We start from the raw sequence: 27,856 nt of genomic DNA, 5'->3' as shown, positions 1-27,856 counted from the left end.
TCTTCTGCAGTAGTGCCTCATCTCTGTCCTGCTAGGACTAAAAAAATTCTGTGTGCCCAGAAACTACCAGCAAAGGTGTTGGCAGCCAGGTTAGTGCCAAGGCTGGGATCAAACCCATTCACTTTGTGCTGCTCCTCAAAAAGGCACTGGGCAGCTCAGGCTTTGAGCTACTGCACTAACTTGAATCAGGACTGTAGTGATAGCCCAGCTAACAAAAAACTCTGCAATTTATAGCTGCTCTAAAGTCCCTGTGAGCTTTCAAGGCCAAGTTGAAAGGGGTTCTGAGCAACCTGATCTAAATGCAGGTATCCTTGCTCATCACAAGGGGTTGGAATAGATGACCTTTAAAAGTCCCTTACGATCCAAACTTCTCTATGATTCTTTGATTCTGTTATCTGGAAAGTGAATAAAAATATTGTTGCTCCGAGCAGAAGGAGGTGTGTGTACACACTCACCACCCTCCTCCTTGTCCTGCACAGCAGGATTGCACCAGGGTCTTGCAGTCTCCCTTCTAATTATGAATCTGTTTTAACCCTTTAAGTGGCAGCATGTCTTTTGCTCAATAAAGTGGTTAACTGCTGAGGGATGTGTATAAACATGTTTACTCTTCCATAAATATCATTATCTGGCAATTCTTCACAGTAGCTGGAGCCTCATTTCATGCTGTTTTTTCTCCTATTAGAGGTCAGAGAGAGTGACTGAGCATATAAATAAACTTCCCAACAATTTTACACCCTGCTGTGGACCACCCTGAGAGCACAAGCCTGCCATTTGAACACTCTTTTCTTGTAAGGCAGCTGGAAAGCAGTAAAAATCCCAGTTCCCTCCTATAAGCCCATCACATTATTTTGCTCTTTTGTCCCTGTACACCTCCAGTCACATGTCTGCAAGTTCTTGTGAAGCTGAGGTAGACTGACAAAGCCAGCTTTGGATGGCCAAGGCAAGACATCGAGTAACTTTTGTTGCAATTTCCTGGGCTCCTGCTTAGCCATCGTATAAACTTGGCATCCTCAGTGCATTTAGCACCTGAATGTTCCAGGCTTCTCAATCCTTTCACATGAGTGTCTAGAAGCATTATGACTTCTGCCTCATGCCAACCTCACTGGCAGGGAGGGGGCATGGAAGTCCCTGATAAAGATTTATTTTTCATACATTCCCTAAAGGCAAACTGTGTCACAGTGGGAGAGCTAGGTACTCAAAACTCCTGTTTTCTTGCTGTCAGGACAGCAATTTAATGAAACATGAAACCAGTTTTTAATAGAAGTGCCTGTAATTGGTAGAATAATAAACCAGATTGGCTCTTCCATGGAGCTGTTGGCCACGTTCACCTTCTCTGGCCTAGTATCTATAGATCATAGCACTATGGATATTCTTTTGCATCTGAAAATTTGGAGTTATTATGTCTAGATTGTATTGAGGTTGTGAGTTTTCACATGGCTTCTTGAATGTTTTTAAAAGGTTAAAGCTGAGGGAGAAAATGGTGTCATTGTGGAGGGAAAGGAAGGTCACACTTTCCCTATCTCTCTGTATCTGATTGCCTGCTCTCTCCTTCCTCTGCCCTTCCCAGCCTATGAATAGGGAGTTTGGAGGTGTTTCCTGCAGGCCAGCTGTGGGATCACTGCTGGAAAGTCTCAGCTACAAGTGGAGAGCACGGGCTGGATGAGAAGTGATGAGTTACTGGTGACTGATCTCAGCTGATGGGGGAAAAAATGACTCCTCGGTGAACTGGGCTTGTTCCCAAAAAAAGAAATCCATCTCTTTGAGAAAGAGACTAATGGAATACATCCAGCAGCTCTGCTGGCCCCTGGACAGCAGCTTGCACTGAAGCCACCGGATGAGGCATTTCGTGGTGTCATCGTGCGATTATTTATATCTTCCCTTGATTAGCACATTTGTTTCCCCAAAGCAGAGTGGGTGTATGATTTGCTATTTTTTATTCTTTATTAATTTCTAAATATAAACCAGTCCTGAAGGGTGTGTAGAGCTGATTGATTTGTATGGGATGGGAGGAGGCTGAGGAACTACCCCTACCCGCAGAGGTCTTCTCTCCTTCTCAGCATTCACAAATTTCTGAGCCAAGAAAGGAATTTTCCTTGCTGCCTGGTGGATCTTTACTGGAGGAATCGTTTGACTTAGTTTGCAAGATTAAGATGGTTTTGTATTTCTTACCTTGAACGCAACAAAAATTTTATGAAAGTAATAATTTGCAGGGAGTGGTGGTTCTGTATTTTTTTGTTTGAACAAGACTAAATTCTGACAGTTGTAAGCTTCTGTGCAAATACATAGCAAGGAGGACTAAGTTTAGGGGCATTTTAATAATGACAAACTGCAAATGAAATGCTCTTGAAGGAAATTTGTTGATAGCTGTAGAAAACTTACCTGACTGAACATATATATTAGGAAAGTATTCTCAATTCTTTCCCTCCTGCTTTTGTTACGTTTTTTTTTCCTAAGTATTGTATGAAGTTACATTTCAGGTTTGTAGTAATTTAAATTTTAGAAGTGCAAAGTGATTTTTTATGTATTTAGAAATCTAATATTTATTTAAATTGAAAAGAAGTGAATGAAACTGCTCTTCTATTTCTGCAAAAGCTGATTAATGTTTAAACAAAAGGAACACCAAGTTCTCATACTGGGTCATGTATACTCATTTCAAACGGTAGAAGGTGTATGGCTGGAGGGCCTCCCTACTTTTGAGTTTGTGAAGAACATTTTCACAAGGCTTTCTTATGTGCCTGTCAGAGATGATTTCCCAGCAAGTAGCTCACAGGCATTTCTCTGGACATGGAGAAGATATTGGTTTCCATCTCAGAGCTTATTTGTCTTTATCACTGGGGTCAGTGTCCAGTGTTAAAGGCAGTGAAAGACTTCAAAAATATTTAAAAATCATAAGCAAGATATTTTTTAATTAGTTACTGAAGCTCACCAACTTCTAAAAATTAAATTCTGTTCTGATTATTAAAAACTCCCTTTGTGCTCATCTTTTTACAGTGATGTTTTTCTTATCTACTTTACCTTTGCCTCTGCAAGTTTGAAGTACAGTACAGCAAAAGGACAAAGCACTAAAAAGTTAGCAGGAAAGTTTTTCCCGTGGGGAACCCATGTACCTAAGGCTTCAGGTTCAGGTACTAGACCAGATCCAGATGTGATATACTTTGAAATAACAAATCTTTTGATATTTGCCTGAAATGTATGTCAACCTATGCCTATGAAAAGGTCCAGCCACTTCTAGTGGCAGATTCTGTTGGGGTTTTTTTCAGCTTGCACTTTCTATGCTGAGACTTAAAACTAGTGTAACGTGTAAATGGAAGGTGTCAGACATGTACAGTTGTGTAAGACCTGACTCTGACATTATTGAATGGACCATAGAGACCAGGCTTTATAAACCAGAGTTTAACTGAGGTAAGGTAAGCTCAGTTACTGTGTATGAAAAAGCTTATCAGTATGAAAGTATATAGGGAAAAGCAACAAGCATTTTATCAGCTGAAAACTGGAAAAATCTAGGTGATATGTTTTTGACAAGTCCAAAAATAGGTAGCAGAGGCAAAAAAGTTTTCCACTGATGTATTCCCATTTCAGAGCCAGCTGAGTTAAGCAGAGATAAAGTGGCTTTTCAGATCCACTGTGAAGTAGCTTTTACTAACACTCCTCAGTCTTTTTACTTATTTACTTTCCTGTATTGACATGTGGCCATCCTTTTACATGACAACTGTCAGAATAAATACAGATTCCCTGGGAACATGCTAGGAAAGTACCCACCTTTTTTCTTCCAGATATAATCTCAATGGCTTAGTGTGCATTTCTTGCTATCAGAGAAGCATTTGCATTGAATTTCAGGGATGTTGTGTGTGCTTTACTTTTGAAACAGAGCATCAGAACCTCCTTAATCCCAGGACACCCTTGGGACCTCACTGTTTGTGGGGATGTTGTCTTTTGTAGCAGCTTGTATTCAGATTGCATTTAAAGACCATGAGCCTTTGTGGTGGGTAGGTAGCAAGACACTGGATCCTTAATTATCCTACAGTGACCTCAAGGAAGGATATCTGACTTTTTTTATACTGGGCATGGTCACTGAAAGGGAGGAAGGAATATCTGGAAGTTGCAAAAGTCCAACTGTGCTTCAACTGAGTCATGAGGACACTGTTGGGGAACTGAGTTTTCCTCCTAAAATTCCCAAAAATTACCTCAGGAGCAGCCTTGAGATCACCTTATAAAAGCAAGGTAGTTTAAAAGGTCTCAGGTTTTTTCAACATAGCAAATAGTTTCAGAAATTGTTATGATCTTGCCTGTGATCTTAAGGCTAAACAGCAACTTCTGTCTTGCTAATCTGTCTGCTTTGATATTTTTTCATTTATTCTTTCCCACATATCTATTTTTTCGTCTGACTAGTTGGGGATGTTCTTCTGTTCTTGGTGGACAACTTGGTACTATATTTGTTCTTTGCTCCATAAAACTCTGATAAAAATTGAATACATACTGTGCACACACAAGGAGACTACAGATTTATGATCAGGGATTGGATATCCCTTCTTAGAAGTGCTTTGATCGTGATTAGCATTTGCGTAATAGAGTCCATCAGGTGTTCTTTATAGAGGAAGTGAATTAAAAGCTTTCCTTACCAAGGAAAAGGAAGAATGTTGTACATTAAACACCTGTTCTGTAGTATCATCTTTGGGGTGTTTGTACAGGGAGTGAAGGCCTTGTTAATTCTTCAGTGCTCAGTTACCTTTCCAGAGCAAGTGGGACAATTATTGTCTTGGTGCTGCTTATCAGAGCTAATAAAGACTCACTGCTGAGTCTGTTGAGCCAGCAGGAGGAACAGCAGCAGCTAGTAAAAGAATTGAATTCTGGAGGTGTGAATCTTCACACGACAATCAAAACATTCTGCCTTACACCACAAGTGCTCTGCTACTGATTATTGCCATAGCAACTATGCTGTATTGAGTAAAAGAAAACAAAGTCTGTGATTTACTTTTAAACAGAATTCTGACTGCTGTCAGGGGACAACTTGCATTCTTAAATTTAAATATATGTTTAAATACTTACTAGAGCTGAACAGCTCCCAGAGATATTATTATGCCTGGAGACAAAATCTTGCATTTAGCTGGGTAGAGATGCCTCTTTAATAGTCTGTTGTGGCAATGAATAATGGAAATCATAATCTGGCATTCAAAGTTAATAACCCAAAGTTAAGGCTTCCTTACTTCAGAATTATATTTTGAAACAGTGGAAATCAAGAAGCTTTGCTGGAACAAAACTATAGGACACAATTAAAAAAGATATTGCACTGCTCAAGCAAGAGCACTGCTGTACTGTTCAGTGGAAGCTGTCCTTGCTTGATACCCTCTCAGCTATGGGGAAGTAAACCCATGACAAATCAAGCTGTCTAGGGTCAAATGGCATCAAGAGTTGAGAGTGAGGACACTGACCCAGATACCCTTGGTAAGTTAGTGGCCATTGCCTCACACTTCCAAATACCTGGTTTGCAAGCTACTTATATGTGGTCAAAGGTTTTAAGGTTATTTGTTCATGCCTGGAACCTCGGCTTTTGATAGCCACAGCTTCAGGATGTCTTGCTTTGTCTTTGTGCTAAGTCCGATAAAGTTTGCTTTATCAGCTCCTGGCATATGAGTGTCTTCTTCCTGCTTAGTTTACTCACACTCAGCATTTATCTTCAAAAGTGGATTAAACATGAAATTGCACTTGTTACTCCTAGCATAAGAGTGTCCACACATGGACAGTTAAATATTATCACAACTACAAGGGATGATGCTCTTCATGCAGCCAGGCAGACTGTGCATCCCCTTTACCCCGAAGAGAACATATTTCCACCCAGCAATAGGTGATATTAGGCTGATCCTTGTCAATAAGTAAATTACCTCAAAACCAAACTGACTGCTCACCCTCCACTTTAAATAGGAAGATACTCCTGTGCACAATAAAAGCTGTCTATCCATGTACAAAGGGGCAGACCAGATTCTTGGGAGATGCTCGTAAGGGAAATCCACTGGGAGAGGATGCAAATGCAGAAATAGAGGTACTTCTTGGAGGGTGCTCACTATATCAGCAAGATCTCAGGCTTCCTGTAGAAAATATGGGTAATTATTAGCTGATCCCATTCCTACTGAGGCTGCTGAGAGATTTATTTTCTAGGCTCAGCATGGGCAGTCACACTGGCTGACTGTATATCTCAGAAGAAAAAACACAGATCTTCCAGTCATTTTCTGCATTCTGTCAAAAGTCCAGTAAAAGGAAATTAATTTCTAATGTAGTGTTTGGATTATCTGCTGTGATCTATTTTAATAACTTGGGAATATGCAAACCACCCTACAAATCTTAATGAATCATACAGCAGATGTCTGGGGTGAGAAAACTATGATCTCTCTGTTACAGATGAGCAACTGGTAAACAGAGAAAACAGAAGATTTAGCTAATCCCTTTGGTTTACTTTTTAATTAACACTTTTCCTGTAAAAAATTAGCCAGTTTAAAAAAGAAAGTTGTGTGAACCTGTTAGCCACAGATGGCAGAGAAACTGGTTTACTATGTAGAGTTTAATAAAAATAATCTATTCAGCTCCATTCTTCTATTTGTGGGTATAAAATATGGTGCAGGGGCATCAAATCAACTTATCTTTCTCTATCTAATATTTTTTCCACTTGTTACACTACTTAGATACCAGGGCAATGAGGTGATCATATCATTATTGCTATAAAACCCAGAATAGAACACAACAAAGAAACTAGAATATGTACAAAAAAATATCTAGAAATTGCCTTTTGTTACAGAAAAACCCATTAGTTTAATGACCTTAAAGGCCATATTTTTGGGCTTTATAGCAGTGTAATTCCAGTGCCCCTAGTTTAGTACCTCCTGATTTACACCAGCTGGTGTGGAATCAGGCTGTACTTGTATTTTGACCCTGCATTAATGGTTAGAAGGAAGCTCATTTTTTTCCCCCCTAGGCTAGAATTTTAACATCAGAAGTTCATGGAACAAGAAGGGTTTGAAGAACCTCATGAACTTGTCTAGGCTGTGCCTGTGGCCAGAGTAATTATCCCTGTATTTCTATTAAATTTGTTAGTAAGGATGTTGAAGGGAGTCCACAGCCTCTCAGACACCCTTTTCCCCTATCTCTACCTCTGCTGCTCAAGTGCTTTTTTGCTAGCGTGCAACCTGAATTCTCCTAACTGTGAATGAAGGACATTACATCTTCCTCCTATCTGTGATGGGCAAGAAAATTTTATTACTTCCCTTTTCAGTAGCTTTTAAATATATTTTTTAGGTGATATTACCTCATGCAAGCTTTCCTTCTATGCTATGCTTTCCAGATCTCTCATTGTTCACTGCTTTCCACGGAATCTCTTCACACACATCATGAAAGTGGCACCAAATCCTGGGTATAATATCCAAGTGAGAGCTTGCCAGGACAGAACAGGGCAAAAGTATTATTTCCCATGTGCCATGTAAATTGAAAATTACATGTTAGTGGTAAATATAGATCATCTTTGAACTATTAAAACTCTCAGGGTCTGCTCTTCTACTATTCTAGAAGCTTGCTCACCATTGTTTTTAATGCACCATCTCAGACTATGTATGTTCATGGTGTTGTTATAGCCTAATATGCAAACTATAGTATTCAGGAAAGTATTTTGAGTTTAAGGAAAAAAAAAATATGTTATCTTTGGGAAAAGGTAACTGCTGCACCAGTGCATAAAAATCAAACATGTGCAAAAGTTTATCTTTGGTTTTGCATTATGAATTGCTCTTTCTCACTGAAAGAATATGGAAAAAACCATCCGTGGGAAGCTATGAGGTGTATTTGGCACTTCTAAATCCCAGGCTTGTTGTCTGGTCTTCCTCTCACTCATCTTCCTTTCAGTCAGGAATAAGGAAGATGAAACATAGATTTGCTGGTGAGGGATGGCAGTCCCATATAGCACCTGCTATGGTGGTCACCTGCCAAAGTCACGACCATGAAGCTGCATCCCATTCCCCACCTTTTTGTGCAGCCTGCAGCTGTCTCCTGGCCAAGGGCAGCTCCACAGCAATACAAAGGGATGGGTGTCTTCAGGCCAAATGGGAGCAGAAATGAAATATGTGGAATTTCCCGGCATGTAGCCCAGCACTTAGCTAATGGGAATGTGTGGCTTCTGGAAGGCACCTGAACCTGAACCTCAACTCACAGGATGGGGATAAATCAGATTTAGAGTAACTGCCAGCATCCAGAGATCCCTGTATTTCATGAAGTCTTCTCTGATGAGAAATTCTGGGTTTATTTTCTTTTCTAAAAAATGTTTCCTTACTGTTTTTGTGGTTTTTCTCATCTGTGAAAGAAATATTTTGGGTTTAGCTGTAGTTAATTATCAGTAGTTGAGACAGGTAAGCTGCAGTGCTGCAAAGCTCATGGTAACAATCAGGACAGCTGTCATTTGGTGCTGCAGCTGCTGATTGCACCTGCCCTACCAGGAGGGGTAATGTAGTTTGGGTTTTTTGTGGTTTGTTTTTTTTTTTTTGTGGTTTGTTTTTTTTTTGTTTTTTTTTTTTTTTGTTTTTTTTTTTTTTGTTTTTGTTTTTGTTTTTGGTTTTTTTTGGTTTGTTGGGTTTTTTTTCCCTTTAACATGAAGGTATAATTATTGTGGTTTTCTTTTTTCATTTTTTTTGTTAAAGAAAGGAATCAGTAGGTGGCACTGCATTACCGCAGGACAAGCCACCTCTCTCTGTCTCTAAGATGGATGAAAGATATTGCCTACCTCTGAGTTTTCAGCTGTCTGCTTTAATCTTTACCATGAAATAAAAAAAAAACAAAAAAACCCAAAAAACCCCCCAAAAAACCAAACCCAAGCCCTCACAATCCCACAGCCTGGGTCTGTGTCACTCAAATGTGTTTTAGCACAGTTTCCCCTCCTCCGTCTTCAGGGTTGCTAGCCCTGAATCATTTCCCTGTGGGACATTCTGGTTAGAATAATAGACTTTATATGCCTTCATTTTTGTACTCTGTTCTTTTAGCTTGTTTGTCTCTCCCTGCTATCACAATTGTAAAATAATCAGAAGACACAGTGAAAAAAAAGTGGGATCAGATCTCTGGCATAAGACTAAGCTCCTCTAACTGCAGGTGATGTTTGGGAATGCTGATCCCCATCTAGCCTTCTAAGTTCTTTAAACAAGTGAAAATAAAAACTAATTAATGTGTTTAGCTACATGGGCATAAATGGCTAATAAAGGGCCATCCACTGACGTGTGAATGGAGATAGCATGTTCACTGAGCCATAGTTTCAATAAATTATTGCTATTATGTGCTGCAAATATCCTTAACCAGAGGCTTGACCAAAATTACCTTCAGCCACCAAGCTTGAAAAATTGATCTGTCTCATGATTTGCAGAGTTGCTTGCAAGAGCTTAACATTTTTATACATCCTTGAAATTCATAAATTCACAGTTTAGTGGGAAAAGAGAATAAACTAATGAAAAAATCATTAACATGTATAAAATGTTTACTGAGGTCTAAATGAAACATTTTTGGTCATTTGCTGTCAAATCAACAAACCTTTATATAGTAGTGTTTCTTTCTTTAAGAAACCTTGCTGAGTAGTAGCACTTGGAAGGAGCTCTTCTCTGCAATCTCACTGTGCTGTTCTTTTTAGTAGCTGCTGTAGCTGCAACAAAATTACAGAGGGAAGAAATCTAATTGTTGTGAGGGAGACCAACCTATTCAAGGAATTTGCAAGAAATTGCACTGCACATAAAAATCTGATTTCTGGCTTAATGCTGCTTTAATCCATTTTTGTGTTGCAAGACCATTAAGATGAAAAGCATTTGAATTTTGAATGTGAAAGTCTTGAAAGGAATGGTGCCACAACTGTGCCCAATTTCCTCTCTTTTCTTCTTAAGAGGTTTGATTTGGGTAGAGTTGCAGTCTGCTGATAACAAAGGATGATAGATTACCTTTGTCAAATAATACATGTTTGTTAGCAGTCACTGGACATAGATTTTCATAATTATTTCATTGTATTCCCCCTTTAAATTCACAAATAGATATTTATTTCCATGATATCTCATTGCAGTTGGAGGAGTGATAATTCCATACACTTCATTCTCTCCATGGCAACTGTAAATGGGTCAAGTACGGGCGCAGCCTGGCACATGGCAGCCGTGGGAAGGCAGCTGCAGTAGTCTTCCCCCACAGTGCATTATCCTCACCTGGAACTCCCATGGATGATAATTCCTAGGGCTGCAGCCAAGAATTATCATGGAAGAGAGCTTTCTCAGTGGTCCCTGAACCTTGAGCATCCCCTGGATATGCTGCAGGTTGTGTTGGAGACCATGTGCTTGGACACAGAGACCTGTGCTTCGTGTCTGTGTGATTGCTGCAGGTGCATTACCGTGCTTTCCCATTCCAGTGCAGAGCCTTTCTCAAGCTGTGTCCCAAACCCATGACCAAGAGAGCCTGGGCTAAGGCAGTCTGTGGGAAGTATTCAGGGGAAAAATTGTTGATGATAAGACTTTCATGTTGAACACAAGAAAGGAAGGAGAGCATGGGCACAAGGAATTCAGACTTTGCTCAGTATAGCCATATTCAGCACACTGGGATGCAGGGAGAACTCAGGATAGTGAACACAGAAACAGCAGCAAGGAGGGGTATCCTAATACTTTGGTGAAGAGGTACCTTGGCATTAGGCAACCCTAATGTTTGGATCTTGCATTATTTGGTTTGTGAGGCTACTTACCTTGCATGTAGATAACCAGTTACATGGTCTGAAGGTGGCATGATTCAGTGCTGCAGCTAAGAGGGACAAGAGGAAACAAGAATCAGAAATGACCCAACTTTGCAATATTGTGAGAGTAATTCTAGACTGGTTTTTGAGGGAGAAAACCCAGACATGTTTAGCTATAAAATTATAGTAGTGCTAGGCAGATGAGTTGGAGACATCCATTAGAGTTTTGTAACAGGAACACTGAGAATTATTCCCAATGCCAAAATGCAGCCTACATTTCTGAACATCTGCCTGTGCAAACTGGGATGGGTAACTCAAACATGGTCTTTAGTACCTGCAAGTTTTGATACCATATCTTTTAATTCTCACAGCAGTCTTGATCATTCAGTGTTTGGAGGCTGTCTGAAGGACAAGTCATCAATTTAACCACTTATTGTCTCCATTGCAGACTGGGGTAAATATGATGCATGGGTGGATGGAAAAGAGTTGTTGGGTGAGTTTCTTGCTCAGATAATCTAATTTGAATATGCTAAAAACACACTGCAAATCCAACTGACAGATGGTGAATTAGGACAGTCGAGGTATCACTTCAACACTGAACCAGAAGGGCAGTATGGGCACGACCTAGTAAACATAGCAACAGTGGGTTGTGAGGGTCAAATGCTTCTGGTGTCTAAATGGAGATGCTTTTGTTCTCAAGTCATTGAAAACTCAGCAGGGTAGTGGTTTTTTTGTCTGCAAATGTCTAAAGGATCACTTACCTCACCATGGCAGTTAATATTTTTTCCTATTAAAATACATGTCATGACACAATTGTTAGATCATTTGCCCTCAGGATGTTCTTCATGTAGTTTTTCAAGCCCTGTTAATTCAAATCATCTTCTTTTCTGAGTCTCAAAATACATACATGAACTTATCTGAGCCATACATACTCTTGCTTTTCAGCAGCATGCTGAAAATTGTTAGATTTATTAATTGATTTAAGGACCATTATTTCACATGCTTACAATTCCCTTGAGGTGCAGGACCTGAGACACATAGAAGCTGATTTTGGAGGAGAACGGAGCAGTCACAATTGCATCGACACCAGTGCAGGCGGTGTGGGTAAGAAACAGGAGGAACCAGAGGCCATCGTGCAGCAGGAAAGCCATGATATAGTTGCCATTAGGGAAATGTGGTGGGGTGACTGTCATGACTGGAGTGCTGCAGCAGGTGGCTACAAGCTCTTCAAGGAGACAGGCAAGGAAGAAGAGGGAGGGGGTGTCTCTGTACCTCAGGGAGTGCTTTGACAGCACAGAGCTTGAGGATAGTGGTGATAAGTTTGAGTGCCTAGGGCCGAGAATCAGGGCAAAGGCTGGTAAGCCAGATATCCTGGTGGGAATCCACTACAGACCGTCCAACCAGGATAAAGAGGCAGATGGAATATTCTATAGGCAGCTGGCAGGGAGGTCCCAAATGACTGGAATCTGGCCAGTGTGACACCCATCCACAAGAACGGCCAGAAGGAATATCCAGGGGACTACAGGGCTGTCAGCCTGACTTGGTGCTGGGAAAGGTTATGGAACAGATTGAGTACTCTCATGGGCATACAGGACAACTAGTGGATCAGACCCAGCCAGGATGAGTTTAGGAAAGCAGATCCTTCTTCACTAACCTGATCTTTTATAACCAGGTGACCCATCTGGTGGATGAAGGAAAGGTTGTGGATGTTGTCTACCTGGAATTCAGTACTGTCACCCACAGCACTCTCCTGGAGGAGCTGGCAGCCCACGGCTTGGACAGGTGCACTGTTTGCTGGGTTAAGAAGACTGGATGGCCAAGCCCAGAGAGTGGTGATGAATGAGGTTGCATCCAGTTGGTGGCCAATCACAAGCGTGGGTTTCCCAAGGCCCCAAAGACGTTAAACATCTTTATTGATGATCTTGACGAGGGGATTGAGTGCAACCTCAGTAAGTTCACAGAGAAAAATTATCAGGTTAGTCTAGTTGATAAACAGTTGCCAAAGGCAAGTTGCACTTCATTCAGGTTTGGTTTCACTCCTCCATCTTTTAGGGACAGATTCCAGAACCTATACCTTGACAAAAAAAAAAAAAAAAAAAAAAAAAAAAAAAAAAAAAAAAAAGTGGTGAGGTTCATAGGATTGTAGAGGAAGAAATTTGTATTGGTGGGCAGGAATGAATTAAAGGATGACATTTTTGCATCAGATCTGCAGAATATGGTTCAGTTGATAATCTATAGGGACTTTTTGGATTTACTTTGTCCCCCCAGTATTATCAGCAATAATATTATATCAAATTAAAAGTTTTTTAAGCCTGGCACTTAGCTTCCTAATCCTTACGTTTGGAAATTGGATTTTTTTTAAGAAGAAGGAATGTAGTTTTCATCTAGAATGAGTTTGCAGTGTAGAATATATATAGTTTGGGAATGCCTGAGAAAATAAAACCTTCCTGTAGCTTCTCTGCACTTATTTTCATTCCACATAAAAGGCTTTGAAATAGATATCAAGAAAACATAATATCTATTGTCTGCTTGGGGAAATTTAACATAAAAGCATCTGTAAGAAGGAAATTACATAAAAATGAGATGGCAGAAGTAATGGAGATTTAAATGAGAAGAAACCATTATGAGATAAGAAGATTGCTTATCTGGCTGTGTATTAGAATAGAGTTCATCTATGAGATTTCTGTTGGTGAATCTAGATAATGGAATGAAGATAATTTTCTTGCCTTTGTAGCTGGTAATTTCTATTGCTAGTGAGTGTAATGTTCATGTGTTTCAAAACATTATGCATATCACAAATAATACAAATATGGAATTCAGTAAACATGATTGATATAAACATTTAAAAAAATCAAAGTATATTTAAATCAGTTTAATGAATCACATCTTGACAAAAAAAGAAAGCAACTTACCAGACAACTGGGACTCAGAAAAGCAAATCTTCAACAATATTTTATGGAAATTATCTATTCTGAGATGCACAACATACCAGCTAAATAGATTGGATATACTAAAATACAGTCTTAAATATGATTCTTTGGCAATACTGTGAACTGTACTGGAAAAGCTGATTGTGGGGACACAGTCTCTGATCCTGCAGATGCTTATGGATGCGTTTAACTCTAATCACTGATTTCTGTTGAAGTCAAGGCTAAGACACATGCTTTACTAGGCCAAATTACATTGGCATTTGTGAGAGAACTTTTCTTCAGTAATATAAAATTTTTGTAGTGCTCATTAGTGGTCAATTAAAAAAAAAAAAGAAAAACGTGGATGACTGCCATTCCCTAGCATTATTTCCAGTGGACACATGCTGTGATTTTTTTTTTTTGGTTGGTTGGTTTTTTTACTACAACTGTTATCTCTGCTTTCATAGATTTGGAAGTTACTCCACAGTACTCTCTCAGTAGTCCAGTGTCAATTGAAAAGCATCATGTCAGTAAGCAACTTACCTGAGAGGGAATATGGGATAGATACCCTGCCCTCAGAGCTGTTCTGGCTCCCTGTAGTCCTCTGGGTGCACTTTGGGGCGTTGGTTCCAACACTAGTTCGACTGGGAATGGAGCCATGTTTCCAAAGCTGAGCCCTACTCTTGATTTCTCTTCCTGTAAAAGAAAAGGGATGGGAGAATGGGCAGGTGGGTCTCTGCCATAAACCCTTTGTTCTGAAATTCACTTTCTACTCAAGGCAGCAGCAACTGCTAACTTTTGGGGCAAGTTGCATGTCCCTGCTTGCTTTCCAAAACAGAACTTCACTCCCACCCATCTTCCCTTCCCAGTTTTAAGCTCCTTGTTTCCTTTAACACACCCTTAAGCAGAAGTTCACTCTGGCTCCTTCCTTCCCTTATTTTCCTGTCTGCCAAAATGAGGAATCCAATCCTATCCTTCTTCTTTCCTAATTGCTCTTCTTCTTTCACCTCAGGGGTAAAGACGATCTAGCCTTCCTTCCATCCTAATCCAATGATCCCTATCTCATTCTGCCAAGTTCTTGGCATTTACATTGTCAGTAAAGGCATGGATGTGTTGGTTGCTAATTGTTTCAGCTCCCAATTGCTCTGTAAGAAGCATGGGGGAATTACCCAGCAGCTCCTGGGGAAACATCCATACAGCTACTGTCAAGAGCTGCTGCTGCCACCCGTCCCATATTCACCATGGAAGAGTTTTCAACACCACTTGTGGCATGCAGACCATGGATGACAAACCTCAGATCTTGACATCTGTTGTGGGGGAGTGCCAGGAATACTGAAGGACTGGAGCTTTAGGTGGGATAAGTGCATGCTGTAGAGTGCCTGCATAAGCTGAAAAAGAATATATGCTTGGTTAGAGAGGTGGAAAGGAGGATTTGTACATAAGTTGCCAGAATGTGAATTGGGCATCCATAGTACTGTAGCTGTGCCTCACAATTTCCAGCATTATATTAACTTTATCTATGAAGCATGATTCTCCATTTAAAACTAATTCTCTGGGACCACAAAAAAAAAAAGAACAACAAAAAAAAAAACCCAAAAAAACCCAAAAAAACCCCCAACAAAACAAAAGCCAGCTATTGTAACCTTTTATAGATGCATGGATCTGTAGCTTGAAATGATCACTTTCAGCATCAAGATTTACAACTAGCTGGCTTCTCATTCCAGTGGCAATTGTACCTTTAACTTAATGGTTTGAGAAAGTCAAATGCACTGGAGATAAACAGCCCCAAGAAGAAAGAGTCTAGATGTTTAGTAGAGTCTCATTCACATTTGAAAAATTCCAAGTGCTTTGTGTTTAGGCCATGATTAGAATGGCTCAAGTAAACAATCAGAGGACATTTGCATAATCAGTTCATGGATTGTGAGATCCCTGTTGATTCTGTTACATTAGTCTGCTGTTTACAGCCATTGCCTATGCCTGCACGGAAAGTTTACTGCTAATGTGCTTCTCTGGCTCAGGAGGCACACTTGTCCTGTCAAGCTTTTATAAAGAAAGCAGTGTGTATGATGTAGAAACCTGATTGAAATCCGGGGCCCATTGTGCTGTGATGAGCTGCATTCAATGCAAAAACTTTCTGATACCGTAGTAAAACCTGTCCAAATAGCAGGGAAACATGATTTTTTCAGATCAATCTCTGTAAAAGCTCCATCACTATGTGCTCACAGAACTATTCATAAAAATGTGTCTGTGACTTGAATGTTTATTTACAGCCGTATTTCATATGTAAGCAGTATTATTTTTAATAGCTTTGAAAGAAAGGTATTTTGGAAAAGGCTGGATGATCAGTTTTTCAAACTCGATGATACAGGCACCTCGGGTCAAGGTACAAGGCATTGAACTAGGTGCAAGTTAGTTGAAGCTCATCTCTTCTCTGTGCCATTGTTCTCTTGAAAGGTGGAAGAGACATCTCTTCCTATTCATTGCTCTCCTTTTTCATGTTCATTAGGTTTCTTTACGCTATAACATCTTGGGACAGAGATTCAGGTCCAATCCATCAATATTACCTAAAATCTCAAATGACTTTCAGAGAGGCAGACCTTCTATTCATCCACCCTATCTTTTTAGACTGAACATGAAGGGAATCTAACTTAGATGACAGTCAGTAACAGTCAATATTCAGGTTTGCTGTAGGTGGATAGTCATTTGCTTTGTGTGGGCTCTCTAAGGACATGATTGCTATGCCTAGAAGCATAAAGCATTTACTTCCTAGAATATATACTAGCTCTAATTTGTTTTAGACTTTACTGCCGATTAAAGATCTTAGACAATATAAATATATTTATTCAAAAGACATCTGGGTGTAGACTTAGCAAACAACTCTAGATGACCCTGTTTGAACAGAGGGTTTGGACAAGATCACTTCCAGAGTTCCCATTTAATCTTGATCAGTCTGTGAGTCTGTGAAATACAACAGAAATCAGAGACTAGAATGCAGAAGGGGGAAAGCAAACCTGTAATATTGTGGTGGAATAGACAGAAGCGTTTGCTGCTTTCTCCTGAAGTGCTGGCTTCAATGTAGAGGAAAAAAACCTTTGGGGTTTATGCTTAGCTGTGAAATGTAGCAAAGTAGCAAATAGGGATGACTGCAGCCCATTTTGCCTTTAGGTGGGAAAGATGCAGGCAGCAATTTGGGCCTTTAATGTTTTTCACCTTGCATATACTGGTCCAGAAGTTGAACCCCGTCATCTCTGCCATACACTTGTCCTTTATTTATGCCCTTTTTGAGTCTGATACTGAAACCCAGACAAACTTATTTTACTCTAGCAATATATGTCTTATTGGGAGCTGTAAGAGAAAATAGGGCTTTTGTAAGTTTTAGTCTCTGCATTAGACTAGTATAATAATTGATAACCATCACCATATAGAGCAATTTCCACTCCTTTGGATTAACCTAGCCAGTTACTTTCCTTACTTAATTTTTATGCCTTCCAAATACTTACAGCTACCTCTGTCTTGGAAGTTTTTTGGCCAAGTCAACCATGCTTAATGATTTTATTCTTTCTACACAAGTCAGATTCACATAGCTATATACTCTAGGTATCAGTTGGAGGAGGTGAAGGAAGACAGTGTCATGGATTAACATTCCCAGCCCATGTGTGCTCATCTTGTTGGCAGATGGTCGAGAGAATAAATTTTTTATATAATTCTGGATAAAAACACTCCTGGTTGGTCAGGGCAGGAATGCTTTTTATCTCCTTTTAAAAATCTATATGGCCCAACAGTGAGGATAGTCCAGGACTGGAACACCAGAATTCACAAGCAAAGTGAATGGTTAGATTTATATCTCTGCTTCGTTTTCAACCACCTTTTTCCTATTACTGTTGGCAGACCTCTCAGAGGTGCTGTACTCAGATTTGCTCCTCAGTGCTGCAGGATCTGACTCCTTCAGGGCCACTCCAAGCACTGTGCTGAAAGTGCAGGTGCCCTATGCTGTGTGCCAGTGGATACTTCACAGAATTCCTATCTGTTTGCACCTTTTCCTGAATTGGTCTCATTGCTCAAGCAATATGCATGAGTAGCTGCTGGACTACATTGAAAATATCCAAGATGGAAAAGAGAAGAATTTAGCTCTTTGTATAACTGGGAGCAAAGACTCAAAGTCTTCCTCCTCTGGTGGGGTATGGATAAAGTCTCCTGCCACTCTGCTGGATGGATGTTGCTCTGCCCTTGTTTGGTCTGCTCATGGTGAGTTCATGAGGGACTGGCATCCCTTCATCAGTTCACCTGACAGATGGGGATAATAGTGCTTTGCTACTCTTAGGGGTGCCATAAGGATAAATAGATTAAAAGATTTTGAAGTGCTCAGAGATGTGTAATGGGAGCTGTGGAAGAAGTCAGGATCAGTAAGCTGGCAGCAGAACAATAAAAGTTCTCCTGTTTAAGAACTGCAATATTAATGCTATCTTGAAAGGAGTATCTATCTCTTCCTAACAGAAATATCAAAATATCTTTCATTTTTGGAAAAGAAGCATTTCTGCCTAGCTGAAACTGCATGTCTTTTTCTTTTTTTTAATGGCAAACTTATGTTCAAAAGCTGGGATCTCAAAACTTTAATTTCCCTCTTTTTGGGGACACACACAAACACACACACAAAGAGATATCTGAACTAGTCAGTATTTGAAAAAAAATTCCAATGTTGAGTTTTCCCACCCTGATATTCCCTTAGAATATGGGGAATTATTCTGAAGTGTTGATTGTTTATTTGATGCCACCTGACAAATTAGTAGGAGTATGCTTAAGAGCTTTGGCTTGTGTCTTTCAGCTTCACATCTTAACAACTTATGTGAAGAGAGCTACAATCCTCAGAAGATTTACCAAGAGGCTTGTAGTCACTCTGTTTTACACAGTGATGCTATTAACAAGCAGTCAATTTTTACTGTGTCATAGTTGCATTTGTAGTAAAATGTGGTAACAGTTAAAATCCTTTCTTGACTCCAGGAAAATAACTTTGATTTTCTATTTTTCTCTTTCAGTTTTATATTAACACCTGAGAATAATTAAACAAATAATAAAATAATAATAACAGTACAAAGTACATAGTTGGGTAAAGTTGTCAATTTTTCCTTAAGATCAAAACCTGGACTTTTTTTTCCCTCTTGTAATCTAAAAACAATGAAGACTGCTAAATCTTTTCTTGTTTTTCCCCTTGTGACCTTGATTTATTCTAATTCTCAGGGCATCAAACACCTGTGTTTGTCCTCTGTCACTCACTGGTATGGGTTGGATAAGAATCTGCAAGCTTTCTTTCCTTGAGAACACAATGTTGTCTTCCCCAAACTTGTCAAGCTTATGAAAGTGTTGATTTATTCTAATGTCATATGTTGAAGTAGATAAATGATGAACATCACTTCTCTCTTTTCAGATTAATGAGCAATTACACAGACATAATTAATGTGCTGTACATTTGTTCTGTTTCTCCTGTAGTACCCAAGCATAGCATGACTTTCGTTTACTGACTTTCTGCTGCTAGGCTCTCAGTAGTGTACTTTTCATGGTACAAGTCAAATTCAATTCAGCTTGTTCTTTTTAGCCCTGAGGGGATGTCTTCAAACACTTCTAATTCTCATTCTGGTTCTTTCAACAGCATGCCTAACAAGCAGAGCTCATTGCCTTAAGAGTGCTTAATATGGCTGTGTGGCTTTATTTTGGCCAGCATATTGCCCATCAGGTTTTAACGTTCACCTTGAGAAGAATAAATTGTCTCTTCAGATATTTGCAACAAAGATTACACTGGCATAAGGTGAAAGCAGAAGTGTTCTCAATTTTTGTCCTTCAGTGTCTTGGGAAGTAACTTTGCTCTCAAGTAGAAAGCTCCTTGCTTTATACAAATTGTACTATTTCTGTATTTTAGCAGCATAGATTGTTCCTAAAACTAAAATGCACACCTGAAAAAGTGAAATGCAATGTGAAAGAAGGAAAGTGGATCATCTGGAATAATGTTTTATAGGACTATGGAAGGGAAAGAAACAGAGGAAGAAAAACTGATAGAGCTCTGTTAGTTGAGGCTTTTCTTTATGATCCAAAGTCAAGTCAAGGAGCCTGAAACTGAGCTAGTGCTGGTTATGGCAAAATGCTCAAGAAGCCGGACGCTTTGGTACCATTTGATGGAACCTTTATACCATTATATGCCCCAAAGGAAAAATGGCAGGATAAATTCTGGACAAGTTCCTGTCTTCCACTACAACTTGCCTAAAATTTCTTGGTTTTGACTGGTCAATAGTCTTCAATAAAAATCTATTTTGTTGGGAAATTCCCCCGCAAGTGTAATAATACCCACACTGAATTATTGACGTGACAGCATATGAATGAGTAATAGCTTATTGCTCAAGTGGATTAAAGGACTGAGAACATCTAGAAAAGGCTGCATTGGACTTTGTTATTCACTGGACATATGACTTGAAGAATCCCAGTGTTGTTAGTAAAGACTTGCCGATTCCATTAAATGCAGATGAACAATTTTGCCTAAATATCTTCACAGTCCTTCCTGCTGCTTTTTGTTTCTTTTTTTTATTTACACTGATTTTGCAAGATAGAATAGGTTTTGCCCATGAATTCATCTGCTTTTCTGTTTGGTCACTGTCTGAGCTCATCTCCTGGGACAGCATTGTATTCCTCATTTCTGTTGTCACATGCTGGGATTAGAGGGTATTTTATTTGTCCTCTCTGGATCACACAGGTGGAAGAAAACTACAGTACCCTTGCAGAGCCTGTTTTCTAACTGAAGTGACATTCAGTTCTCTTCTGACTAGCTCTGGAGCCCATGGAAATAAATCACAGCAGTAGCTGTAGTCATTGTTAAAATCCTGACAGTGAATAACATGAGGGGCTAAACAAGTCTCACCTGTCTGTGCATAAACATCCTTCACAATATGGTGAGCCAGGTGGGGAGAAATCAGACAACAGGCAGGACTAACCCTGCAAGAAATGCCCTGAAAATTAGGGCAGCAGAGGTATAAATTTAAATGGGAGTCCTCAAGATTAGGAATGAAAGGAGAGGATATGGTTTTTTTCTGACAAAGTTGAAAAGAATTTATGTACAGTTTCATGCGCTCCTATGTATAGATATTATATATATATATATATATATATATATATATATATATATATATATATGTATATATATAACTTGAGTATTCAGGTAGGAGAGTTTCCTGTTGAAACATCACAGGTACCATGTAGTTTAACTGTTAAAAAGAGGGAGATTAAAAGGATTTCATATGTAGTTCTTTTCTTTCTAGCTTCCTTACTGATAAACAGGAAATAAGAAGTGTTGTTTTAAGAAATATTACAAAGATAATATAAACAATCTTTCTCACAATGTTTTAATTTTTCTAGTAAAGCCCCAGACACTTGCAGAGTCCTGAAAAACATGATAAGGAGCTCCTTAGCTCCTTCATGGCAGAGACATGGAGCTGCCTAAGGAATTCTCCAGCAAGTTAGCTGTGTAAAAAACCTCAGAGAAGAATATAACACAGGATAAGTCAGCTTATGGCAGCTTTTTTTTCCCCCCTCCTGGTATCTCTTCTGGGACCATAAGAGTTTGACAAGGAAGCATGAGCTTAAACCCTGAGTAGATCTGTATCTTCCCAAGGATCATATAGCCATGGCTTTGCCTCCTCTTTCCTTTTCACCAAATGGATTTGGGGCTTGGGAAGCATTCAGGGATGCTGCAGTTTAGAACAGAAGACTGTTATTTCAGACCTATAATGTGATTTTCAGTTGTGTAACTTTGAATGAAGAGAGACTTACGCATATTTCACAAGGCAGGAGCTGTGTTACCACATCTGTAGAGCAGTGGGTGATTTGGAAGTCACTAGTATAAAATAAACTAGAGTGTTTAAAACTCACCTCTTGAATCATGCAACATATGGCACTCAGAAGAGTTTAAGAGGTTATGAGCTGCCCAAATCAAATATTCACTGCTCAGTAGCCCTGGAGTGCACTACCTGTAAATACTTTGAGGTTTATAGGCATGCCAAGAAGGCAAAGGGGATGAAATGTACTTCTGCCTCCGGAAGGGGAATTAATGTAATAGCATTCATTCCTTTTATAGATAATACTGCTATTTAGGAAGTCCTAAAGTACATGATGTCTTTGCTGATTAAATTTCCTGTGTAAGCAAAATATTAATAAAGTTACATAAACGCATTTTTCTTACCTCTGGCAGCAGCTGTCTGGGTTTCTGGAGCACTGTGATCCTTGCTTTGCCTCCATTTCTTGGTGAGAAAAGAATGGAGTCAGAGCAGAGAAACTGAGAAGAAGTGATGCTGTTACACTAAAGCCTTCTGGTTTTCTGTCTGTCTACCTAACTAAAATCCTTTATTCCATGTGTGTAATTCATGCATACTTCCCACATCCTTTAACTGGTCTAAGCTCCCCATGGCCTGACGGTTCCCACCTGAGGTTGTTCAATACAATCTTGATGAACTAAGTGGCTGAAGTTATTTCCCTTTTTATCCCAGGATAGCTGAGCTGAAAAACCAAGACCAGCTGTTCTAGTGGGCTTGAGCTTGCTAGAAAACTCCTTCCCTCCCTCTTATGCCACAAATTCTCTTTTTCCACACTCTGGGACTGCTTTCCCATAATGTAATTTTCACTGTATTGGTGAGTCACCTGTCAAGTTGTGAGATAGATGTTTGCCAGAGGGTGTCAGACAGGCATCCCTTGCATCATCTTCTGCAAGCAGTTCAACAGAAAAAAATTGTGGTGGGGAGCATTGTGAGCATGTCCTCTAAGGGAAAAAAATAAGAGGGTAATTTTGCTGCCTCTGGAATGGCTTATCTGACTTTTGTATTCCTTCATTGGAAAGCCAGCCCTTGCCCTGAGTTTTCAGTCAATTTAAAGAGTGAGTCAAGGCAAGAGGAGTCTATTTCAAAGGTTCCATGTTGGAACTCAAAATGTCTCTCAGACATTTTTAGAGGTTCCAGGCCTTGGTCAGAAGCATTTTAGACCCTGGCAGGCAGCTGGAAACAGCTGTGATTTTGAGTTTGAGCCATGGAATGAGTTACCAACTTTGAAGGTGGAACAAGCAGTCACAAAGGGTTAGATAGTATAGTAAAAGTAATTACAAAATAGAGGGGAATTTTTTTAGTATTGTACAGGGGGGTTTTAACACTTGTACAGGGGGGTTTTTACTTTGTACATGGGGGTCAGAAGTTCTAAGATGGAGGAAAGTGGGCTGATCCTGTTCTTCCTCCTTCTTCTTCCTTGCCTCCATGTTCTTGGTGATTTTGGCACTCACAGATTGGTTTAGAGTAGAAAAGCACTTTGTAATATAGGTAGTAGGTATTGGGGGAAAATTATAAACATGTAATATGTAATATATCATATAAAAGATGGCAGCAGCTCTGGGCGGGGGGAGAGAAGAGGAAGACAGCAGACAGAGAGGATGTCAGGGTGTGTGTGTGTGCCTCTGCCTGGGCCACTGACCAAACCACAGCAGTCTGCAAAGACAATCTTTTAGATAACTCGCAATAAACTGCCTTGAGACCAAACAGCAAGAGCCTGCTCAGTTTTTCTTTGGAAGCATGGGTTGGAGGAGGAATTTCACCACCACATGGGACCCCAGAGTAAGCCTGGGGTTCCCACAGTTCCATATTAATTATTATGAGTCAAAGTAAAAATGAATTTAAGGTTAGTTGTTTTGCCTAAGTAATAATGTCTGGTATGATCAGTAGGTATCCTCTTGCTGACCTTCTAAATGTAAAACTTCTTCAAGATTAGGACCAAAAAATATGTACCAAGACACTTCTGCTGTTCGTGTATTTGTTTATTGTAGCTCTTCTCCAGTTTCCTTTTCTGCTAACAGCCTTTGAATGCAAAGGACCGAACTGTGAATCAAATTAATGGAAAGAAATAAAAGATTTTTAAAGAAAATGGTGGCAGTTCAGCTGTGGAGTGTATACAAAATCAAAGTTTTGCTGTGTATGGTTTTGAAATACAATTCCCTCTTAACAGATGGATCATTTTCCTACTATTTATAGAGAGTCAATGTCCTCAGGGCTGAACTCTTTAAGCGTTCTAGTGCACATAGATAGGAGAGCTTAAAACATCCTGTGCAGGGTTTAATAAGTCAAAATCAAAAGCCATTAGCACCAGAGAACTTTCAATCTGGAAATTAAGAAAGGGAAAAAATCTATGTGAGCAAAGGAGAAGCTTAAAAGACTCTAAAATTCCCTGTTTTTTACCAGTATTCTGTAATTATTATATTGCTTTTTGAGTCACATAAATGAGGCTAAACTGAATCTGCTGCATGGCTCAAGAAGCAGCTGGGAGTAAAAGGCTCGGCACACTCTGGCCTTTTATTCTGGATGAAAGGTAGAGATACAAACTGTGCTGCAAGCCCTTTGGCCCAAGAATCAGAAAAACTTGCTCTTTTGTTTTCCCTCTTCACAAATTAGCAGCAGCCCCCTTTCAGACAGTGCATGATGGAAGGGTCAATCACCTCGTCTTCAGTCTAAGATTTTCTCTGTAGTGCCATTTGTTTCATTTTTGACAGCAGTCATCAGTTTTGCTCAGTGTATGTGGGACATTGCTGTAGACAATTTACAAACATCAGGGGAAAGAAGGGAGTTGGTGGTGGTTTTGAATTCACAAAAGTTCTTAATCTTTTGTTGTTTATAATGAGTAGCTGAAAAACAAAATGAGTGTTTTGTTTCCTGATGTGCACAAATATTTGTTCAAAATAACTTAAATTGTTTGCTGAAGTTACTCCATTTGAACATTTCTTTTTTAGGCATCATGTGAAAGCTCTTATTTCTTCCATGATAGATATTTGTCATCAACTCATGTGAATGTTTTTACAAATCAAAGGATGGATTGTTCTGTTTGCTTGGATTGTAAAATAGGAATATCCATAACATGACAGGGCATGAAAGAGCCTGAAATGAATTAAAGCTGTACTTTAATGAATGGGTTTTTAATTTAGCGGATTCCTTAGAAACAAGTGTGGTAAATCCACTTCCAGTAAATCCAAAGGATGGTTGACACATATGTTTTGTATGGGTGGGTACTGGCAGACAAGAGCTGATGATTCATTATTCCAGATGGACTGTTTTTCAGCAGATGAGTGTTCTAGCTATCATATTTCCATTGGGAGAACTGCTCTGGTGTAGAGCCAATAAAATGTGATTATCTCAGCTCAAAACCTGGACACATGAAAACATTCTCAAGTTGGATACTTGAAATCATCCAACAAACAAGTATCTTTCAGCCTTCACTGTAAAGTAGGCAGGTTTCTACCTGCTAAATTTTTTGCTCAGGTTGGGCTGAATGAAATTAAGTCAATGGATATTCCATGATGAGCATGGAAGAGCTGAGCAGTCATATAAAAGTGAAACATGTGATAATACTTAGTGCTTCATTCAAAGCTGTGTGTTAATTCAAATGCTGCTTTTGGCATATGTTGCACCTGAGTGTTTTTTTAAATTTTAAACCATAAACAAAGATAATATCTATCATCCATTCTTAAGAGAAAAGTAGTGAGATCTGTATCCAAATGTGTGTATGATGAAAAATGTGACTGTGCATCTGTACTAAGTATTTAGAACCACTGAATTTTGTCAAGACAACTGTGCCAAAAAAATGTGAGTCTTTAGAAAGCAAGACCTGTAAGGGAGCACAGGAAATAAATTGGATCATTTTGCTCCCCTGATCTTTTCAGGAAGTACAGGTTAAATGTACTATTTGTTCCTTAAGGGTTTAGTAACCCACTAACAGAACCTGATGTACCTCTAACCAGCTGACGTCTCATGATGCAGGCTTGCATCACTTTTTGCTTTCAGATGCATCTCAGAGAATACCACCATGTCCATGTGCCAATTTGCATGGGAAGATTTCAGGACTACTGACATTCTTTGTGTGCTCCCATTCAGAAAGCACTTCAGAGAATGCTGGAGCTGAGCTCTGTAATCACAACCCAGAATAAACATCTGGGAGTCCTGGTTGCCAACAGTTCCCTCAGAAAGCCATCCAGTGCTAGTCTGGAGAAATGCTTTTGTGGGATATGTGACAAGAGCATGCTTAGGGACATTTGTGCTCTTTTCCTCCAGCAACTTTTTGTTGTTGAAGGTGCTAGCATGATTTTTAGTCCTTGGTGATCCCTTAGATTTTGTATTAACGTGCTGTCACTGACTCATCTCTGTGGAAAGGCCCCCTGCTACTCAGTGAGGCAATGTACTGTGAACAAACTTACCGTCATCAATCACAACTATTTCACAAACTGTTCCTAGCTTTTGTTGACCCTATGTTTTCAGAACTGAAAATGCAAAATGCAAACTCTGTAGTTCAGGACTGAAAGTTTGGATAGGATAAGACACACTGTTCTTTTCCACTCTAGTGTGAGAGAATTATTGTAACCAGGTCTCTGGTATGATGACTTTGTGAGGTAAAAATGTAAAACCATTGCATGTGTAAGCATGAACTCTATCTCTGCAGATGTTGTAACCTAATTTAATAGCTGGTTGACTACTTCCAGTAAGAATTTAGAAGATGTGAACACAGTAGTAAACAACTTTTCTTATACTTTTTAAGAGGAGCTAAGATTTTTACCCTAACATTTGCACAACTCTTGCTTACCATAATAACAGCAATACCTAATGCCACTGTAGGTTTACCATGCATTGAAAGACACCAGCCAGTGCATCACATACATTAGAGTGCTAGTGACTCAGTGAGACAATTAGTGTGCAGTAAACAAATGCCTGGAACTGGTAACTATCATGGAAACATTCCCATCTCCCCAGCTATGTTGTCATGTCGTGACAATATTTAAGGGGCGGAGATACAGAACTCAGCAAGGGGTTAACCTGGAAATTAGATGCCAGGGTAGATATGATGAAGCACTTTATCACATTTAGCAAGACTGTCCATTCTGGTCTGAGCATGATGTACACTGGCACCAAACTGGAGGTTATTGGCCTCACCTTGTTTGCATCTGACGTTGCTGCTTTTGAAAGCAAATGAGTTCTGGTGCTATGAGCTGGTAGGGCTGCCACTTTCCCAGCAGATTAACACTGGCTGACCTTCTCTTCCAGACTAGCTTGTGCAAACACTCCCCTAAGGATTCCCATAGATCATGTAAGTGGAATGAAATGGACTGATGGGAGGTAGTGAATACTGAAATGTAGCACTGGTCCCTCTGGTTGAGCAGGATGTGATGAGCACTTGCATATGCACTAGGCAGGCAAGTGCCTGCTCCTTCTCAGTCTAGGAGAGAAGAAGGCTTTATGCAGAAGGGCTGTGTGGCATTCTGGGCTGAGCCGTTGATTCTTTAACTTCTTTTCTGCCTCTGTCAAGGTTGGGATTGAAGGCACTAGAGATGATATTTCATGTTCAGATTCAGATGTTTATTATTTCTTATCTATATTACAATCTCACAAGTGGTGAGTTCTACAGCACTCTACTAACAAGCTACAAAATGGCTATCTTTCTCTACAAGGTCTTTTAAGGCTAAACTCTCCAATCAAGAAATTACACCTAAATTATTTTCACTTTTAACCCAATAACTGATCCCTCGTGTCCCACAGTGTGGACATTTTCTGTTCAATTACAAAACACCACTCAAACCCATGAAGAAGAGGTGAAGAAGAAGGGCCCACCACTGCCCTAAAACCTCCATCTTAGCTTTATAGATAATACTATTTTCTAAAACCTTAAACTCTAAGTTTTCTACCACATGATATTACACACTTCTATTCAAACTGCACATCTGTAATCCCAGTGCTATCAATCAATTTTGGAAGCCTTCTCCACAGCCTCAGGTCAAATGTAGTAGTCTCTTGTGGGTCTGTGCCTTTCAGCATAGAAAGTTGAAAATTCTCATCATCCAGGGTTCCAACACTGAGCAGTCCTGGAAGTCTGAACTGCAATGATCTTGAAATATAAGATTACTGCTCAGAAACAGAGCCAACTGAGCTTGGTTTTTCTAAGACGTTGATCTGCTTTACACTTGATGTAATAGGGGTATCCTTACATAAGCAAGGCATCACTGATTGTAATTAGAAGGCAAACAATCGTGTTGAAAATGCCCTCTTGTAACGCTGTGAAAATCTGGGGCAGTTTACTAGGGACTGGCTACCTTGGTTAAATTGCCAGGTGATCCTAATTGAACCCCAAACTTCCTGAAGTGCTGTAATTCTTCTTAGAATATGCATATTTTTCTGAACTGTTTGGG

The 27,856-nt window shown here is 39.6% G+C and overlaps 2 long non-coding RNA genes across 2 annotated transcripts in view; one reads left to right on the top strand and one right to left on the bottom strand.

The window, feature by feature from the left end:
- LOC146767906 (uncharacterized) overlaps nucleotides 1-27,856 on the top strand; it is a 107,829-nt gene that overhangs the window by 6,667 nt on the left and 73,306 nt on the right. The gene's annotated exons all lie outside the window — the stretch shown is intronic.
- Nucleotides 175-26,846, bottom strand: LOC146767907 (uncharacterized). The gene is made up of 3 exons (XR_014953770.1): nucleotides 21,842-26,846; nucleotides 14,167-15,011; nucleotides 175-12,788 (listed from the first exon to the last, which is right to left on the bottom strand). It is a non-coding gene; the product is annotated as an uncharacterized LOC146767907 (long non-coding RNA).

Source organism: Lonchura striata, chromosome 3 (genome assembly GCF_050655825.1).
Source record: "Lonchura striata isolate lonStrDom1 chromosome 3, ASM5065582v1, whole genome shotgun sequence".
Taxonomy (NCBI): Eukaryota; Metazoa; Chordata; class Aves; order Passeriformes; family Estrildidae; genus Lonchura; species Lonchura striata.
This window is presented reverse-complemented; position numbering and strand designations above follow the sequence as displayed.